The 22,307-nt window shown below is 42.0% G+C and overlaps 1 pseudogene; it reads left to right on the top strand.

The window, feature by feature from the left end:
• The first annotated feature begins 1,554 nt into the window (after positions 1-1,554).
• Positions 1,555-22,033, top strand: LOC120678114 (annotated as a pseudogene).
• The last annotated feature ends 274 nt before the right edge of the window (positions 22,034-22,307 follow it).

Raw genomic sequence — 22,307 nt, 5'->3', positions numbered from 1 at the left:
GGGCCGGGGATAATATATGGTTGGGCCCTGTGCATTGACTGATTCAAACGCCTAGGCCTCGGTCCATTGCCTTTTGAAAGCTGGCATGGCTGTTGTTTCCCTCTTGACCGCACAAAGGCCTGAGTCAGCTTCGGCCCACTACGATGCGGCTCAATTCGAGACAAAGCAGTCCGCCGATTGCAGTCTCCACCTCGTCCGACCCCCGTGGGAGGGCTCCGTTCCACCCGACCCCCGCAGGAGGGCTCCGCCTCGCCCGACCCTTGCGGGGCGGGGGCGCACCGCCACGTGGCGGCCTACCTACTCTATAGTACGGAGACCACCATCGGTCAAAACGAGATCCACATGGGTAGACGTGACCGATCACCCATGCCTCGGTACAAAACGAGATAGGACACGGATACGACAGGGCCTCATTGATAAGATAGTGTATCACCACTTCCCCCGGAAGTCAGCACCAATGATAGGAGGACCGTCCGGATGGAGGTCAGGACCGGACGGCTATGCCCTGCGAACAGCAACATCATCAACGGGGCGTCATCCACAGTGCACCATGTCATTTCCCGTCCGCCACTTTCGCTACAGGGTGGGGAATGGGAGAAAAATGATCGCCATCGCCATCAGCAAGGACTGCGGGTCCCGCCATGATTGACAGTTGAGGAAGAGTGGGTTGGATTACATCCGACCCCGCGGCTTTCTCCTTTTTATCCTTACTCCATTTTTGTATCCGACCCCTTCTTTTTCCAAGACTATAAAGGAGAAGAGGGGTACCCCTTAGTGGGGGTGGGGGGGGATTGAACCTTCACACACACTCGCAATCAGAGACTTGGGGGCTCGTTCCCTCTCTCGCTCGTTTGTAACCCCTATTACGAACTAAGTGCAAGAGATCCAACTGGACGTAGGGACATTCTGCCCGAACCAGTATAAATCTTGTGTCGCATACTTGCATTACCATCCGAACCAGTGACGCGCATACAAATTTACTAGTTGATGATACATAACACCGACACCATGCATAAATTACTTCATCTAGATGAAACACATTTCATCTTTCTCCTCATTACTCTAATACAACAGTATCTAAAATAGTGACATGGCATCCTATATTAATTTGCATGAAACTTTCGTGAAACCTCCATTAGGAATGGCCTTATATCATAGGGAAAATTCGATTCATGCCACCACAACTCCGTGAAATTGGGTTTTACGTTGAAAATCATGCCACTCAATGGCATCGATTTCAACATGAAATCAAAAATCGTGAAATTGTAGTGGCATGGATCCAACTGACCCATTATCATATATGCCTATATGCTCTTAGGTAGCAACTTGTGTGCCTTGTTTTTTGTGCACCTTGCGTACTCAAAAGTTAGAGAAAGTTGACAAAAAAAAAGGTTTGCTGATCTGCCCACGAGGACACGAGGAGCATGATTCGCTCGTCCGAATTCACAAGGCCAAGCCCCCCACCCCCACCCCAGCGGCGTCACATGATGAACTGATCCACGGCACCCTGTTGACTTTGTGCAGCTGCGTCCCGGTGATCCAGCAGAAAGACCGCACAGAGGCCCCGTGATCCGGCGGAAGGCGCGAGCCATGGAGATCGCCACGGTGGACCACCACGGCGTGGAGCCCGGCGGGCCGGGGTGGGAGGCCGCCCGCGCCGCGGTGACCGCGTCCATGGCGGCGCACGGCTTCGTCGTCGTCGCGCACGACGCGCTCGGCCCGGACCTCCGCCGGGCGCTGTTCGCCCGCGCCCTGCCGGAGCTCTTCGTGCTGCCGCTCGAGACAAAGAAGCGCACCGTGTCCACCAAGGGGCAGTTCAGGGGCTACATCGGCCAGCGGCCCGGCATTAACTGGGAGAGCCTCCGCGTCGGGGAGCCCACCGACGCCGCCAGCGTCCGCGGCTTCGCCGACCTCCTCTGACCGGAGGGCCACCCGGAGTTCCAGTGCGAGGAACCGCCTAAATTATCTCGATTAAACCAGGTTATCATCCATTGATTAATCCTAGCTTAATCGAGATAATTCCGGTAGTCTCCGGTATGCGCCTTGAGCAACGCCCAGGATTAACTCGCATACCGTTTGTTCACATCATAGCAACCATCATAAGAATACATATGAGAGCAAAATTTTAAACTTTTGATTACAAGTCTTATTTATCTTATAAAGCTCATGATTTTAACTAAACATAAGCAACTATACATGAGGGTTTTTAGCAATTAAAGAGTTTTTTTACAACTAAGATGTATCCTAGGTCTAGGTGGATAACCTACCATGCTTTTCTTAAGATTCAGAGCCAAAACACAGCGGATATTTAGAGAGTATTAGGTAGCAATAATGATGTCCTTGCCCATAAAACACCACTTGCATAAGCTTTGAGCGAGTTCCACCATCCATCCACTTTGCCGGCTCCGACGGGATGAACGTGGCGGTCACTTCTTAGGAGAGAACCTGCAAAACAACTTAATGGCAACACCGTAAGTACATTTCGTACTTGCAGAACATATCCACAATACTATACATTTGGTGGATGCATGAGGCTAGTCAAGTTTTAATATTGATATATAAAAATGCGAGCATAGTTGTCAAGTGAATAAGCAAAAGACATGGCATCTAATATTTCTATATCAAGCACCAATACAAATACATAAGTAAAGTGATCATGTAATCATGAGGTCAATCTTCCATAAACTCCATCACGAGACTCTACATTGGAGCGAACCTCAGAGAGCGTGCTCTATGACCGAGAGCACGGCTATTCCAATAGATTAATACCCTGCAGGGGTGTACAACTTTTCCCACACGACATAAGACCATAGGCCATACTACCCGCCGGTCCATAAGCAATGATTCACGTGTCAACCGTTCGCATACTCATCCCCAACGCTGAGACTAACGGCCGGGATGGACAGGTGCAACGGAACTGCCGACTACACCCCATCACAAACCGCGCCAAATCCGCTCAGTGAAGGGTGCATGTATGGTACTGAGCTTACCATCCCATTATAAAGCATGTGGTTTGTATGAAAAAGTGCTCAAGAAACTGGCATCCAAAGAGACGGTCTTTAACCGACTCAAGCAAGTCTAAGCCACTTGGATTCCACTCCCAACATGGCCCTGCAACACTTGCTCAAGTCTCGATCCATCATTCATACCTTGTTCATGTTTTAATCTTTCTCATCTACTCAAGTATATTTAAGCAAACACCATATAGCTTGCGAGTGATGGTGACCTTGCCATCTCTCGACTTTTACCGTAAGCTAAACATGACTAAGCAATTTAATTCAAGAAGTCTAAACATGCATACTTTACCTAGTATAAGTTGTTCTAGGACTAAAAGGGAAGACATGCCAAATGGGTTCTACATAAATCACACGAACTAGATAGGGTTAAGCCCATACACAAACAATATTTTACAATAGCAAATTAAGATTCAAAAGTAAGGTTTGAGATACATACGTGCTTGCCTTGGTACTCCACAACCGCGACACTCCGGAACATCATTCTCTAAGAAAGTAGAAAATACATGAATTAGAAAAGATGACATGAATGCATATGCTTATGAGATGCAATAACATATGAGAGGTAAAGGCTAACATGATTCGGGGTCATAAAGTAAGCAATTCAAAGAGGTAATTGAGGGCACACAAGCATTGCATAAGGTGGAGGTGCAACATAATTATTCATACAAGCACACACTCTACAAGACAAATTGTAACACGAGGATGTCATCAAAACTAGTTGTGCTAATATTATTTGTGATATAAATTAAGAATAAGCAACTCATCACAATATCAAGCATCAACCATGGGAGTTAGTTCATGAATACTATCAACATAAAGCGCTAGAGTCTAAAGTATGCTCATACAAGTTGATAATATTATTATAGCTAAATTTAGACAATTCAAGTTAATGGGTGGCTGCTAGTAACATCACATTTTTAGTTAAGGCAAGATCATCATTGTACAAAAGAGAAACTAGCAGATCATGTTCTACTTAATTAAGACAAATATCGTTATTATAAGCTATTCCATGGAGGTCACTAACCAAAACATATCATGGCCACAAGTAATTAACAAGAGTGTTTCATGATTTTGGGAGAGCATCACTACAAGAAATTATTTAATATATGACAAAATAAATTCGTCATAGATTGCTGAAAAAACATCGCAAAATAGGATCTATGACGATTTTGGATAACGTCATGGAATGAGCGTTACAGATTAAATCAAACGACGTTTTTTTGCATAAACGTCACATATTAGCACGATCTATGACGTTTCTAAACTGTCACGGAACGACCCGAAGCCCACGTAGCCCAACCCAAGCCCAGTATATATGACAAAATAAACGTCACAGATATTGTCATGGATAATGCCACGTATTCAACAATCAATGACATGGACTTCACGTGGCATCTGACATGGCGCGTGGCAGCCAATAAGGCTGATGGCGTGGCATTTTTTAAGAACAGCTGGCCCATTTATTACTGGGTCCATTTTGGAACTGGGCCGCTATGATGGGCCATCTTTCAGCCCACTATAATTCTACTCAGATTTAAAGCCCATTAAATAGCCAATCGTACAAGAGAAAATTTCAGCTCATTTATCAGAATAATCAATTCAGCCCACAAAACATACAAAATTTATCATCCAATTTACCAGAATTGTATTTCAAATCTGGTACCTAATTCTCCAGAATTAATCCCACAGTACAAAAATTCAATCCAAAGTCTAACTTAAGTTTTAATCTAGCACAAGATCTCAAAACAATAAAAGATCATCTTTGTTCCTTGCATATGATCCTCGGCATGCCATGATCCTCCGCCTGAAAAGACCAAATTGTCAAAATGTCAAATACTTCAGTGGGAAATATTTGCAATAAAAAGATTTGTGAATCCAATGGGCTACTATCAAATCATAACAAGTAATAGCTCTAAGTTACTACTAGAATTTAAAGTTTTACGACAAGTAAAATAATTATCTAGAAGCTTTCAGGTGTCCAAATCTCGTGAATTTCAAGTAGTCCACACCAAAACTGACAATATAGTTCGTGTTACACAAGCTTATGCCTATGGTATATTGGATCAGATAAGCAATGTTACATAAGCTTAAATTTTAGGCACGAGCTGTACAACAAGGAATCCAATTAGCTTATTGAATCTTATCCAGAGAATACCACAAAATCCAGTAACAGGAGTGGAAACGGCAAGGCAACACTCACTTGATGCAGTCCATGATTCAGAGTTGCAACTCCATGATTCAGCTCCAGTGCTCCACTGCACCTACACAGCAAAACTCAAAAAAATCAGAATCACGGTAATAGAGATGAGTAGATCAAAAGTGAGCTAGCCGTCAGGCAACACCAAACAATCATAAATAATCTAAGCAGACCACCAACTAAACAACACGCTGCAACTGCTTTACTACTAACAGCAAGAAACAAGAATAGTACTAAAACTGATTGAATAACTAAATGAAGTAACTAGACATGGCCAACAAACTTGCATTAGCAGATAACCTGAGCTGCCGTTGGACTGCAGAACAAAACATAGATTAAAGAGAACGCAAGCTAAACCTTTAGTGCTTGGCTAGCAACCAAAGTATTATTTCATTTAAAGAAGGAACTGATGGATTAACATTTATCGCTTTCAGGTTCTAATCCAATCAGCTAATTCGTACCCTGCTTTAGATGTTGTCAATTCACGGGGGAAAGTAGAGCACACGAGGGAGGGCAGGGGGTCCGAACCTTGCATCTCCTGGGCGACCTTGGCAGTGTGGAAGCCTCCTCCATCTCCTTGGAGCAGCGCTTCATCTCGTCGAGCTCCTACAGCTGCACACGCGATCTTGGGTCAGTACCGCCACTAGGGTTTGGTAAGTGAGGAAGCAGCGGCACCAGCACCGGCAGTGGAGGCTAAACGTTGGAGCTGTAGACACGAGCCTGCCACCAGCATGCGCCACCTCCCCAGCATCTCCGTCGCCACCAGTAGCCCACGGCCCTCGGGTTCGCGCGGCGACCTTGCATCCACGCAGCCGCCCTGCATCCACGCCGCCCTGCCGTGCCATGCTCCCCCTTGATCCGCACCGCGCTGGGGATCCGCTACACGCCGCGCTGGGAACCCGCGCCGGGAACCCGGGCCGTGCCACACTGCGCTCGCCATGGATCCGCGCTGCGCCGGGGATCCGAGCCGCGCCGCACCGCCCTCGACGTGGATCCGTGCCACGCTCGCCGTGGATCTAGCATCTGGGCCATGGGAGCGCTGCGGCTGCTCGGCGCTCAGCATCTTGGCTCCCTTCTCTCCGGATGCGTCGGCCGGGAGACAGAGGAGCAAGACGCGGGGAGGGAAGAGGGAGATGAGCTCTTGCCCGTCCAGTGCGGAGCTTGCACTGCGCTCACCCGGCGGGCGGAGTTCGCCTCGAGCAGATCTGAGGGGAGGCGCGAGTAGCCGGCAATCTAAGGAGGAGGACGAGTGAGAGAGGACAAGCTAGGATTTCAACTCATTTTATACTATGGAGATGTGATGCTAACCGTCGGATTTGGCAATGGATGGTCAGGAACAATTGGACCGAGTGGGCCGAGCTAAAAACAGCCCATATATTGTCTCAGATTGATATTTTCCATTTTTTTCTTTCTATTTAAAGAACACTTGTGAAATAACTTGTAAAAAAGTATCCTAAATAGCTAATACATTTTTAAAATGTACTTGACAACTTCGAAGTTGTCATGTAGAAGTTTCAAATTTTTTTGAATATATTTGATATTTTCCATCAATTAAATAAATTTATGCGTGCTTATAGTAAGTAATTCCAAGTTGAACTATATGTATCTCTAATAAGATTAAAAAAATTAAAATAATTATATTTAGGCTCACATGTTTTATTATATCCCATGTCTTGGAGATAGATGAAATATTCAAAAGTTTATTAGGAATAATTCAAACTCCTTTCTCCAAATTACCACATAATAATTTTAATAATATCTTAATTTGGTAAAAAAATTCTACAAAATTGGTATGGAAACATATTTTAGGTCCATAATCTTGCCATAAAAAATCAAAAAGTTTTAGTAAAGTGGGAGCATGCATTATTCAGAAAAGGATACGTCTCACACATAGTTTCTAATAACTCAAGTCAAACTTTGAGATCTGAATACCTCATATATTTTTTGAACTTCTATGAACTTCAAATTTAGATATGACCTTACTCTAATCATAACATTATAAAATATGAAGTTACATTATCAATTACTATGCAAAAATATATGTTTCTATTCTCTTCGTAAGTGGGAGAAATGAAGTCATATCAATCCAATTAATAAATTCACAATAAACACATAATATAATAATATTGAATAAAAGATCGTGATTTTACAAAATGTTAGAAAAAAATCGGCAAATTTGAAGTTAATATGGCCAAGAAATACAAGTTTCAACTATATACTACGAATTTTTAAAAAATATATGAAGTATACAACAACCTTGAAAGCGATCGGGTGCTCTAGCCTAAGAGGGGGAGGGGGGTGAATTAGGCACTATTAAAACCTTAACCTATGGCTCCAACTAGTTTGCACAAAACTGAAACTAAAACAAGCTATCTAGATGTGCAACTACGGTTCACCTTAGTGTGTAACCCTCATCCCAAAAGAGTTTTGCATCCTATAGCCAATCCTAGCAAGATACTACACTAAGAAAGTAAAAGCACACAAGTTGCAATATGAAATGCGGAAGCTTAAAGAGAGGGATGAGAGGAAGCGAACTCTCGACATGAGGATTTATCCCGTAGTTCGGATTACCACAAAGGCGCCCCTACGTCCACGTTGTTGAAGCACTCACGAAGAGTATCGCTTCCCGGCAATCAAGTCTCTTCCGTGAACACAATCACGGTCACCTTGATCCCGATCTTCACTAAGGGAGATTGCCCATGAAGGAGGGGTCTCCGTCCCCCGCTCAATATCATCGACACCGCTCGACACCAAGCCGGAGGGTCGTTGACTTGACGGCGAGCCACCAAAGCTCCAAGGATGGCCGGCGCACCAAGATACAAGGATGGTTCACTCTAGAACCACAGCACAAGGATCTAAACCTTGCCTGATCACTCACTCAAGAGCTAACCTTGCACTAACACTCACAAAGCTTGTGCTAAGGACTAAGGATTTGATCTTTATGCTCTTGGATAGCTTGGAGATGTTCTTGGGTGTGTGTGGGATGTTCAGCAACTCCAGCAAACTCAAAATGGCCGGGGGAGCTCACATATATAGGCCTCCAAGTCGAACTAGCCATTTGTACCTGTTAGCAGCTTTTCTGCGTGGGCATCGGAACTTCCGGTGCTTCAGTATCGGTTCTTCCGGTCACTCACAAGCTGAAACTAGCTGTTGGCTTCTCTGACGCTTCTGCAGCTGAGTTGGCACCCATCGGTTGAACCGATGCTATGGTGTCAGTTCAACCGGTGACCCTTGATCATCTTGTAGCCGTTGCCCTTGCTGACGTCATTGCTCCGACGCACCACCGGTTCAACCGGTGCTGAAGACTTCGCTCCTGCTCGCTTGACATCATCTCTGGAACATGGTACGTTGAATGCACCGATTCCAATCTTGAAGCCGTCGGTTCAACCGGTGCTTCACTTCTTTCTTCACTTGATCTCCAGAGGCGCTCAGTTCTGCACCAATGCCAGGGCGTCGGATCTTCCGACAACCATCGGATTCACCGATGCTATGGGCATCGGTTCTTCCGGTGCTACTGATTTCAGTAGAACTCGTCCAATTCAGCGTTTCATTGAGTTCTTTCTTCGTATTTTGCTTTGTATGGCCTTTTTACTTCATCCCTGGGATCTAGAAATGTTTACTTAACAACACCATTAGTCTCATTGATTGTGTTGTCATACGATCACCAAAATCACTCGAAATGGCATAAATGGTGCCATGTTCGTTACAATCTCCCCCTTTTTGGTGATTGATGACAACATAATTAAAGCAAGCATAAAATTTGCAAGAATTGATAAATTAAACCACTTACACTTGCTTGGATGTTTACCATCATCCAATGACGGTTTGGCCTCCCCCTAAAACCATGATCCCCCTTTGTTCCTCCCCCTATTTGTTACTCTTCTCTCATATGTTGACTTGATCCAGTCGGCATTTTCCCCTTTTGGAATATACTTTTCCTTCTTGGGAACATCTCTCCCCCTTTGTTGGAAACATGCCTTGCTTTGATCCACATTTCTCCCCCTTTGGAATCAAATCACCTAAAAGGTCTTGCACCTAAAAGGTCTTGCAAAACAATATAGCTCAAGAGAAGATTATTAGCCTAGGGAGTTAGTTTCATGACTTATGATCCAATTGTATGATATCAATGAAGATACCAATTGAAAATTTACTATGGTGGATCACAAAATCACGAAACTAGTATGACATGAGCTAAGCTTTCCACAAGTGTGTACACAACATGATAATGTGAAAATCAAGTGTACAACTAAAAGATTCAACAAAAAAGCTTAGATCATATCATGCACGGAGGTAGCTCTAAAAAGATAAGAAATTGACAATTATACCAATTGAATGAGTTTAGAACCTTGCATACCTCCGGGGGTCACTTTGTTTACCTTGCATGTACCAATTGAAAGTGACTTGCAATCAATTGAAAGTCTTTAAAGGAAAGGCACTTGGTACACCAAGGTTAAACAAATGTATGAGCTCATAGCCTATGAACTTAGAGTATGGCTCAATATGCATAAAGCACAATTTGTCTAATCACTCTTATAGAGTTGTTTGTTCACATTGAGCGTGAATAACATTCTCTTAGAGTGTTAACTCCATCGTGAGACTGCAAAAGATAAACTTGCAAACATATTAGTCTCAAAATCACAACCTATAGGATGAACTCCCCCTAAATGTGTGCATTTAGTGTTTGAATCACCAAGCAAATGTATGCACATTGATTTTGACACAATTTGGAGGTTTATCATATATCTTGTGTTCATGGTACACATATGAAACACTTACCTCATAAAGTCCGTGTACCATGAAGAGTGACCTTGTGTAGTTTTCTACACACTTATCAAACCATGTAGGTTACTCATGGGTTAGAATCATGACACAAGCAACCCACCATATATAACACTAGGAGATATAAAACATGCAAACAACCTAGCAAGAGCAATGGAGCTACATGATGCTTGAATTTAAATCTAGCTACCATTACTTTATGGGGGACTTGGGCAACAAATGTCCAATTATTGAGCTTAGCTTGTTTTGGCTTGAACCTTCACTTCAACTTATAAGCTAAACCTCCAAATCCCCCGAAGCCATTCTTGGCTTTAAGTTTCCTTTGGAACCCACACCATTTGAGGCCCCTTCATGTTGGTGAGGATGTCCTTGGGCACCCAAATGGAGTGGTTCCAACTCCTTTCCTTCTTCCCAACCTTGTGAGCAATCACCTTGCCATTGGTCTTCTTTTTGATCACATAGGAGGTGCTATTGCTTTTGTTCCTCCGGTTGGGCTTGATGTAAATGAGAGAACTCTTGAGTGTGAGCTTCTTCTTGTTCTTCTCATTCGGAAGCTTCTTCCTTGGTTGAGGACACTTATTGGACTTGTGGCCTTCTTTGTGGCACTTAGAGCAAGTCACGGTGGACCCCTTCTCAAGCTTCTTCACCATGTCTTCATAGTTATCTTGAGAAGGTTGGACATTTCTCTCTATGCCTTTGCCCTTCAACTTATACAAGTCCTTCATGAGCATTTCCACTTCTTGCTTGAGCTCATCATTCTCCTTGGCAATGAGATCATCGCATGATTCTACAACAATATTCTCATAGCATTTCTCATTGCAAAGGTTAGAGCAAGATTCATCAATTAAATCAATGCAAGAAGTTGAAGCATCTACCCTAGAGATTGGAATTGCACAAGGGATAGTTTGCTCCATTTCTAAAGAGTCATTAGTATCATTAATGCTCTCAAATTTTAATTTGAGTTCTTCATGCTCCTTGCTAAGCAATTTGAATTTGCACATCAAATCTTCAAAATTTGTAGCAAGAGAAGCATTTAGATCATTGAGAGCATTAAAGTTTTTAATTTCTTTTGATTGCTTCTTAATGATTTTTTGGTGCTCATGAACTAAGTCAAAAAGTTCATCAATTGAAGGAGAGTCGGAGTCATCATCACTTACATCGCTATCCATACCTTTTGCCATGAAGCAAGTGTTGGATGATGATCCCATGCGGGTGGTGAATTTTTTGTTTGATTCATCACTTGAACTTGCACTTGATTCTTCACCACCGCTTACCCATTCACCAAATACGGCATATGATTCATGCTTGGGCTTCTTCTCCTTCTTATGCTTATTCTTCTTGAACTTCTTCTCAACCTTCATGAGTTGATGGTGAGGCCCATCTTTAAGGAAGACCATATACCCCCATTGAATTGATTTTCTTCAAGCATTTGTTCATCTTCTTCACTTGCTTGTAGAGGTTGGGGTTCATTGGCTCTTTTTCATCATTTGAGGAGCTTCTTGCATCCTCTTCTTCCTCATCACTTGAGCTACTTTTGATGGCCATCTTCTTCAACTTCTTGAGTTGTTTGCATGCAAGAGCGCTATGCGTTGGTGAAGAAGAAGGCACTTTTGCCTTGATGTCATTGCGTAGCTCATGGGCGATCACCTTATTGAGGACTTGATTTGGTGTCATCGTGTCGAGCTCTTTCTCATATAGAATTGTGGTCACCAAATCTTGGTCCGGCCTTCGGAGTGAGTGAAGGATCTTGCGAATGAGTTCCAAGTCTTCAATTTGCTTCACACCTAAGAAATTAATCTCATTCACAAGAGTGTTCAAGCGTGAGTACATTGATTCAGCTTTCTCATCATCAAGTTGCTTAAAACTATTAAGCTTATCAATGAGAACATGATATCTTTCATTGGCAACATCCTCCGTGCCCTCATGGTTCTCAATGATAGTCTTCCATAGCGCTTTAGCATTTTCACAAGAATAAACACGATTGAACACATTGTCACTAAGAGAAGATAAGATTATGCATTTAGCGGTGACATCATGTTGCTTCTCTTATTGACCATTATTTTTTACACCTTCACTCACAACTCTCCAAATATTTAATCCCGTTGCTTGGAGATGGGCTTGCATCAAAACCTTCCAACGTTAGAAGCCCGTGCCGTCGAACCGTGGAGCGGGTCTAAAAGGATCCATCCTTTCCCCCTAAGAGCTAACTCACTAGGTGGTGAATCCTACCGATCTAATGAGCTGGTAAACACAAATTTGCAATGAAATTGGCTTTCTTTGTGAGAGAAGTGAGTCCCGGCTCTGATACCAATTGAAAGCGATCAGGTGCTCTAGCCTAAGAGGGGGAGGGGGTGAATTAGGCACTATTAAAACTTTAATCTGTGGCTCCAACTAGTTTTCATAAAACTAAAACAAAAACAAACTATCTAGATGTGTAACTATGGTTCACCTTAGTGTGTAACCTTCATCCCAAAAGAGTTTTGCAACCTATAGCCAATCCTAGCAAGATACTACACTAAGAAAGTAAAAGCACACAAGTTGCAATATGAAATGCGGAAGCTTAAAGAGAGGGATGAGAGGAAGCGAACTCTCGACACGAGGATTTATCCCGTGGTTCGGATTGCCACAAAGGCGCCCCTACGTCCACGTTGTTGAAGCAATCACGAAGAGCATCGCTTTCCGGCAATCAAGTCTCTTCCGTGAACACAATCACGGTCACCTAGATCCCGATCTTCACTAAGGGAGATTGCCCACGAAGGAGGGGTCTCCGTCCCCCGCACAATATCGTCGACGCCGCTCCACACCAAGCTGGAGGGTCGTTGACTTGCCGGCGAGCCACCAAAGCTCCAAGGATGGCCGGCGCACCAAGATACAATGATGGTTCACTCTAGAACCATAGCACAAGGATCTAAACCTTGCTTGATCACTCACTCAAGAGCTAACCTTGCACTAACACTCACAAAGCTTGTGCTAAGGACTAAGGATTTGATCTTTATGCTCTTGGATGGCTTGGAGATGTTCTTGGGTGTGTGTGGGATGTTCAGCAACTCCAGCAAACTCAAAATGGCCGGGGGAGCTGACATATATAGGCATCCAAGTCGAACTAGCCATTTGTAGCCGTTAGTAGCTTTTCTGCGTGGGCATCGGAACTTCCAGTGCTTCTGCATCGGTTCTTCTGGTCACTCACAAGCTGAAACTAGCTGTTGGCTTCTCTAACGCTTCTGTAGCTGAGTTGGCACCCATCGATTGAACCAATGCTATGGTGTCGGTTCAACCGGTGACTCTTGATCATCTTGTAGCCGTTGCCCTTGCTGACGTCATTGCTCTGACGCACCACCGGTTCAACCGGTGCTGAAGACTTCGCTCCTGCTCGCTTGACATAGTCTCTGGCACATGGTACGTTGAATGCACCGATGCCTATCTTGAAGCCATCGGTTCAACCGGTGCTTCACTTCTTTCTTCACTTGATCTCCAGAGGCACTCAGTTCTACACCAATGCCAGGGCGTCGGATCTTCCGACAACCATCGGATGCACCGATGCTATGGACATCGGTTCTTCCGTTGCTACTAATTTCAGTAGAACTCGTCCAATTTAGCATTTCTTTGAGTTCTTTCTTCGTGTTTTACTTTGTATGGCCTTTTTACTTCATCACTGGGATCTAGAAATGTTCACTTAACAACACGATTAGTTCCATTGATTGCATTGTCATACGATCACCAAAATCACTCGAAATGGCATAAATGGTGCCATGTTTGTTACAAACCTCCCTCGCCGCGCGGCACGTTCCTTCTCGCGACCATCCAGGCGCTGCCACGTGTAGTGGGTTGCACGTCAGCCACACTAAAACATAAAACAATCAAATATTCCCATAACACAACAACTGCATAAGGAGTCCAGTGGTAAAGCATACACCATACACATGGTGTATTGCGAGGTCGCCGGTTCGATTCCCTTGTCTGATGGGTCCTGCTGTGGCAATTTTTTCCCCTCCGCTGGTCCTTCTGTTGCTGCGGCAAAAACAACAGGGTGGAGAGAGAGGAGGCCCGAAGCATAAAAACGAGCTCGGCCCAGACACGTGAAAAAGAGCTTGGCCCTTGGTTTTTTTTCAAATTTTTTACTACAGCCCAAGAAAATGTTGAGATGAGCGAGAACGATTTTTTTCAGGATAAAAATAACAACGATTTTCTTATGCTACAGAAATTTGAAAAATAAAAAAGTTGGATTTAAGCCTGTACAAAATATTATGTTGCAACTTGGATGCATACGTGAACTCGGTATCTTATAGTGATTCGTGGGCTCATGTTAACTATATCGCTTTTTTATAACCATTGTGGTTTGAGCATGATATTAAATCCGTGACGATTTCTATTTTCATTCTGTGACGTTTTCAGAGGTTTGTCACAAAAATTGGGCCCAAATTAGAGCCCGTATGGGCTATTTGCAAATCTGTGACGAAAATTCATAACTCGTCATAGATCGTGTCTGTTTATGACGGTTTTTATAAACATCATCGAAAATTCGTCATGGATTAAATGATTTCTTGTAGTGAAAATAATTGACCATGCATCTAACTAGGTAGCAAGCTCTTTAAGTCATAAATTAGAAACTACAAGAGTATATACTATTTCATAGGTGTTATCAATTTTATACAGAAGATAAAAGTTGAGAAAAGTAAACAAAACTGGAGTACATATGTAATTATTGTGTAATATACTATTTAACTAGTTAACTAGATCTAAACAAATATAGATTAAACTGTACCAATTTATAAGCAATTCACACAAAACAACATGTCTAATGGATAGTACACATCATAAGGAAGCCAACAAAATTGGTTTCATAATTTTTTGACTAATAGAGAATTAATTATGTAATTAACAAGGTAAACACATATTTAATTAAACTGGAAAATAATATAATTATTTTGGAAGTAAATATATTTTTAAAAGGTAGAGGACATCAAGACAAAACCAACAAAATTTGTTTCACATCAATCGGAGCTATATTCAATTTTATATGAATTTCACAAGGTGATGCAGCCTTAAGCACTAAAATCAGTCAAATAATACTATTTGCTACAGTAATCCGGGTACTCCAGGAATCAACCCGGAGTTTCCGGGTCTCTACCCACCTTAAAAGAATCTCATCCTGAGATTCAAACAAAAGTTGTAAAAGGAGATGGTAGAAGATAGGATTGGTGGTATAATACTGTAGTGAGATATTCAAGAGTAATATATAGTCAAGAGAATGGTAGACCAAGAACTTTGCAGTTTGATTAATGGAGATGAGTTCATCTAACCAAGATATAACATATGGGGTATTGATATGGAGTTGACTCTTGTGGGCTTATGTAGGTTTTTTTTCTTAGGGAAGATGAAGAAAGGAATAGTCATCATAGTCATGGAATTTAGAATTAATTTGGGATGAGCTCATTGGAAGTTTTCTCTAAGAGATTGAAGAAACACCTAAGGAAAGGAAAGATGCGAGATTGCTCAATCCACATAGATATTGTCTACTAGATTCATGATGGACATATTTGGTGAAAGAGAGTTGGAGGTAATGCATAAAGGAAATTGAATTGGTTCTACAAAGGGCTGATTTAAGGGATTCCTATATGTTTATGAGCAGTCATAGGTACCTATTCTTGACAAGTTTACTCCCCATCTTAATCTAGCATATTGGCTCAAAAGTAGCAATTTGGTTATTCCCCAAATTCCCGTTCGTGGTAAATGCTCAATTGAAATCACATGATTGCTCGTGACAAATTGATGGATGATGCAATTATTACAAAGATGCAGTTCTATTAATAGTGCTCCTAAGAGGACACCATGGAAACACAATGCATGATATGATGCAATTCATGGTGCTTAACATGATTGTAATCGTGCAATACACATATGAGATGGTGTTGGTGCAATAGTGCAAAATTATTGCAAGGATGCACATGCTCATGAAGGTTATTATAGTGCACATAATTACATGATTGCAATTTTTTTTTTGAAAGGATGGGAACACATGGACTAAGGCATATGTGGTACACCTATAACTTGCTAAAGGGGTTGTCATGGTGCTATTTCTATCTTACACCTAGCACAAGGGTAGATAGTTCTAAACATATTTAAGGCACACTATAGTCCTAGCTAGGTAAGTTCATGATGAGTGAGAGCTATCTCAAGATGACACATAGGTTTTTAACGGGTCAAGGATGATTGAGTTTAACCTAGAAGATCATCACAACATTCATAACCGACAAGGCATTAGGAAGGATTGACTTGGCAAAAGATTGGACAAACCGGTGTTTGTAAGATGGAATGGAGTAGAGAGGACCTAAATTGGTAGCTATTATTACCATGAGAATGACTTACTTTGTTAGATAGGATCGGAGCTCTAAGATATGATTGGGTATCGAGAATAAGAGCACTAGAAATTTTAAAGACTAAAGTAGTGCACTGGTAGACTTTTGTAGCATGTCACAACCACATACCCGAGCACCAGCGCGCGCCTGGCGGCACAACCATGTGGCTGCAGCACACATGGGGGCCCTAGGTTCCGTCGCGGCACTATGGGTCACATGGAATGGCACAACCACAAGCAAGCCACCAACAGCAACTAAAGGCACATATCACCAAAGAACATATTTTCTAAAGTTTTGGACAACAAGGAGGTGATCAATTTAGGAGGTAATCTGCGAAATACAAATTGGTAAGATTTCTAGTTATTGATAGCATGAGAAAGTTAGATGACCTAGGTAAAGAATTTTGGATAGCAAGATTGGAAGATTTCTATAGATATTGGACAGCAAGGTACCAAATATATAAAATTATGTACGCTCATGAAAATCATTAGCAACACATATACAAATGAATGGATGCAACATGATGATGACTACACTACCGCAATCCTAGCTACACGTTATTCTTACACTCGTCATTCTCCAGGAATTCAGCAAGGAAACTACCTACACAAAAAAAATTACACTAGAACATATATGGTGTGACTCAACATAAATACCAATGCATATGGTCATGATTTCATAGAAATTTCAGCAAGCATGAACAATTCAATGCATGATAAATCAGCCTCCTATATCACCATTAGTGCAAAATAAAATACTAATAGATAGTGCCTATGCAATTAACTCTATATAAACAACCTACATACATCGTTGCCAATGTATTCACTTTCAAAATACTCAACTAATGAAAATCTCATGTCAAATACCATATGAATTAGCACCAAATATTGCCATAATAAATTAAAAATTAAGTCTAGAGTAAATTGTAATATGAATGCAAAAGTGCGCTTGCTGAAATTGCAAAGTACAACTATCCATATGCAATCCATGAGTCATACCACAAGAATTTGTTTTTTTAGAAACATAGGGCAAGAAGCATGATGAACACTCATCCTCACTCACGTCTATTCATTTTCATACCTTAAAACCTTATTAAAACCTTAACCATGCTCGGTCCAGTCCTAAGGCACATACGGGCAATCTAGGTTGGTCGTGGTTCATTTCCACTTATAGACCAACATTCTTATTATTGAAAATGCTACCCATTTATTTAGACCACACCACATCTAGATGGAGAAAGCAAGATTTTAGAAAAGAACGGATAAGGTCAAGGTGAGATATAAAGTGAATTCTCTAACAAGGAATAGATAAGATACAAAGGTAGGAGATGCACTATGGTGAAGGGACATTCTCTATACGCACCCAAAATCCATGATAGAAAAGACAAGTTAAAAACAAATTATCAATTCGATTGGTTAAGAACAAGAAGAAAATAGCTCTAGGATACGTAAGAACAAAAGAGAAGGATACACTTAGAAAGATAAAACTGTATTTAGTGGCATAAATTGGTTACAAGTGTATGTTGTTATCTTTTAATACCCATCTAACTACTCTAGCTAAGGTTCTCTCCATAACCAAGCTCTGATGCCACGCTGTGAGGAACCGCCCAAATTATCTCGATTAAACTAGGTTATCGTCTATTGATCAATCCCAGCTTAAGCAAGATAATCCCGGTAGTCCCCGGTATGCGCCTCGATCAACGCTCAGGATCAACCCGCATACCGTTTGTTCACGTCATAGCAACCATCACAAGGATACATATGAGAGCCAAATTTTAAACTTTCGATTACAAGTCTTAATTACCTTACAAAACTCATGAAATTAACTGTAACATAAGCAACTAAACATGAGGACTTTCAACATCTATAAGTTCAACATATAAGTGGATAACCTACCATGTTTTTCTTATGATTCAGAGTCTAAACACAGCAGATATTTAGAGAATATTTAGGTAGCAATAATGATGTCCTTGCCCATAAGACACCACGTGCATAAGTTTTGAGCGAGTTCCACCGTCCATCCACTTTGCCGGCTCCGGCGGGATGAACGTGGCGGTCACTCCTTAGGAGAGAACCTACAAAACAACTTAACGGCAGTACTGTGAGTACATTTTGTACTTGCAGGACTTATCCATAATACTATATATTTGGTGGATGCATGAGGCCATTCAAGTTTTAACATTGATATATAAAAATGTGAGCATAATTGTCAAGTGAATAAGCAAAAGACATGGCATCTAATATTTCTATATTAGCACCAATACAATTGCATAAGTAAAGTGATCATACATTCATGAGCTCAAACTTCCATGAACTCCACCACGAGACTCTACATTGGAGCGAACCTCAGAGAGCGTGCTCCATGACCGAGAGCGCGGCTATTGCAATAGATTAATACCCTGCAGGGGTGTACAATTTTTCCCACACGAGACGAGACCATAGGCCATACTTCCCGTCGGTCTGTAAGCAATGATTCACGTGTCAACCATTCGCATACTCATCTCCAATGCTGAGACGAACGGCCGGGATGGACAGGTGCAACGAAACCGCCGACTACACCCCATCACAAACCGCGCCGAATCCGCTCAGTGAAGGGTTCGCATATGGTACTAAGCTTACCATCCCATTATAAAGCATGTGGTTTGTACGGAAAAGTGCTCAAGAAATCGGCATCCAAAGAGACGGTCCATAACCAACTCAAGCAAGCCTAAACCATTTGGATTCCACTTCCAACATGGCCCTACCACACTTGCTCAAGTCTCGACTCATCATTCATCTCTTGTTCATGTTTTAATCTTTCTCATCTACTCAAGTATATTTAGACAAACACCCTACAGCTCGCGAGTGATGGTGACCTTGCCATCTCTCGACTTCTACTGTAAGCAAAGCATGGCTAAGTAAATTAATTCGAGAAGTCTAAGCATACATACTTTACCTAGTATAAGTTGTTCTAGAGTTAAAAGGGAAAACATGCCAAATGGGTTCTACACAAGTCACATGAACTAGATAGGGTTAAGCCCATGCACAAGCAATAATTTATAATAGCAAATTAAGATTCAAAAGTAAGGTTTGAGATACATAGGTGCCTGCCTTGGTACTCCGCAACCACGACACTCCAGAACGTCATCCTCTAAGAAAGTAGACAAATGCATGAATTAGAAAGGATGCCAATGCATATGCTTATGATAAATTAGAACAGATGCCATGAATGCATATGCTTATGAGATGCAATGACTTATGAGAGGTAAAGACTAAGATAATTCAAAGTTATTAAGTAAGCAATTCAAAGAGGTAAATTAGGGCACACACAAACAATGCATAGGGTGGGGATGCAAAACAATTATTCATACAAGCACACACTCTACATGAGAAGTTGTAACATGAGGTTGCCATCAAAACTGAGTTGTGCTAATATTATTTGTGATATAATTAAATTAAGAATAAGAAACTCATCACAACATCACGCATCAACCATGGAAGTTAGTTCATGATCGCTAATATTTACAACAATATATCATGGCCCTACATAATTAACAAGAGTGGTTCATGATTTTAGAAAAAGCATCATAAACTAATTAACCATGCATTCAACTAGGGAACAAGTTCTTAATTAATAAATTAGAAACTACATGAACATACAACTATTGCATAGGTTTTATTAATTTTAGACCATAGATAAAGGTTGAGAAAAGTATACAAAACTGAATTCGCAATTTTAGAGGTACATATGTATTTATTGTGCAATATACTATTTAACTAGTTAACTAGATCTAAACAAACATAAATTAAACTGTACAAATCTACAAATAATTCACACAAAAAATATGTCTAATGGATAGCACACATCATAAGGAAGCTAGCAAAATTGGTTTCATAATTTTTGGACTAATAGAGAATTAATTATGTAATTAATAAGGTAAACACATATTTAATTAAACTGGAAAATAATATAATTATTTTGGAAGCAAATATATTTTAAGCAGATAGAGAACGTCAAGACAAAACCAACAAAATTTGTTTCACATCAATCGGAGCTATTTTCAATTTTATATGAATTTTACAAGATAATGCAGGCTCATGCACTAAAATCAGGCAAATGGTACTATTTGCTACAGTAACCCGGATACTCCGAGTTTCGCTGACCCAGAAACTCCGGAAATTACCCGGATACTCCGGGAAAATGTCCAGAAACTCCGACCGGTGAACATCGAGCTCGTCACCGGCGATTCCGACCACGGTTTGGGGTGGGGTTAGTTCTTAGAGGTTCCTGGAAGTGTGGGGAGTCTATTTTGGTAGCTAGAACCGACATGCATTAGGGTTTTAGAGCTCTAGGTCATCAATGGTGAAATGCCATGAATGAGCTAGGGATCTTGAATGAGGGCACAAGAAGGAAGGTGAACGGCGAGGGGAGATCACCGGTGATGAGTAGAGCACGAGCAAGGGACCACTTGTTGGAGTAGAGCGGCGTCGGCGTATATCGAGTCGATTTCCTCCTTGAGGGCTTGAGGAAGATGAAGAATAAGCTTAGGGATGAACTTCTCCTTGGTCTCCGGCGAGGAAGAGGTGGCCCAGGTGATGGAGAAGCTCGTCGGCGTTGTCCTCCTGCGATCATCCGGTGAAGTAGAGGGCTTCAAGGGTTGGAGGGATGGTGGAGCTCCTCCATGGCTGCTTGGAGTAGAGAGAGAGGTGGGAGTGAATGAGGGTGAGAGAGAGGGCAGGGGTGCCCTGGTGGGTGTAGGGAGCTCGGGCTGACGTGTGGGGTTCGTGGAGGCACGTGGCGTCCATGTGATATATGTTTGACACATATTCATCTAGCAAAACCCGGATACTCCACGTTCAGCCCGGATACTCCAGACGCTGATCTTCCAGGTCTCTAAAAATTCCACCAATTTTTGTGTTGATACTAGAAATCAAGAGCAACCCATTTTGCCTAGAATTGGTAGAAAATCTATTGTAGATTTGAAACAAAAATTCTTCCCGGAATGCTATTTCTGTGTTTTCGGCTAAGCTGTTTGGCTTCGAGATGGTTTCCTAAAATCCGGGAAAAATCATCTAAATTCATATTTTTCAAAATAGTATTTTATAAAAATAACTCCCAACATAAATCATATAATGAAAATGCAAGTTGCTTCACAAAGCATGAGTTCAAATGGCATTAATAATTCAAAATTAAATTTAGATGCATTCAAATCAACCACAAAATATTTATGAATGCTTAACAAAAGCTCATATGCAATGTTTAACATGATAATTACATTTGGGTCGTTACATCTGGTGAGACCAGCCGTCTTGTCTTTTGAGTTTCGATATGCTACCACCTTGAGATGCTCTTGTCGTTCTGTTCTGAATTGGGGAGAACAAACTAAAATCGATCACTTTTCTCCTACGCCCAGCGAGACGATCGTGTCGTTCGCCAAGAACATGCTGAAGCTGGAGGAGATGGTGGAGGCGCTGGTCCTGGAGGGCCTCGGCGTCCGTGGGGAGAGCATCCGCGCCCACTTGGACATGCTCGGGCACGGCATCCGGATGTCGCACTACGGCGTGCCGCCGAACACGGAGACCGCCATGTCCATGGAGCCGCACTACGACGACAGCATAATCACCACGATCGTGCAGCACGAGGTGGAAGGCCTAGAGGTGCACGTCGGGGACGGGCGCTTTGGACACATAACTAGCAACAAATAGCACAAATAAGAAAACCGAAAGGTCTAGTTTATGACGAACCATGCCTCCTGGTGATATGTCTAGTACTGGTTCCTCCTCTTGGTTGGGAGCTTTTATCGTCTTTTCTTTTCCTTTCATGAGAGGCCCCTCTTGGTTGTTGGCCGCACTGATTGGTGAATGGTGGTTGATGAGTTGGAGTAGAACTACCAAGATGCCATCCTCATGCTGGTGGTGAATGGTGATTGTGAAGCAACTTTTCAAAGTGAAAACGCGATTTTGGTTATGCAAACTAATC

Source organism: Panicum virgatum, chromosome 6N (assembly GCF_016808335.1).
Source record: "Panicum virgatum strain AP13 chromosome 6N, P.virgatum_v5, whole genome shotgun sequence".
NCBI classification, from domain to species: domain Eukaryota; kingdom Viridiplantae; phylum Streptophyta; class Magnoliopsida; order Poales; family Poaceae; genus Panicum; species Panicum virgatum.
Note: the sequence above shows the minus strand (reverse complement) of the source record. Positions and strands in the feature narration are given on the sequence as shown.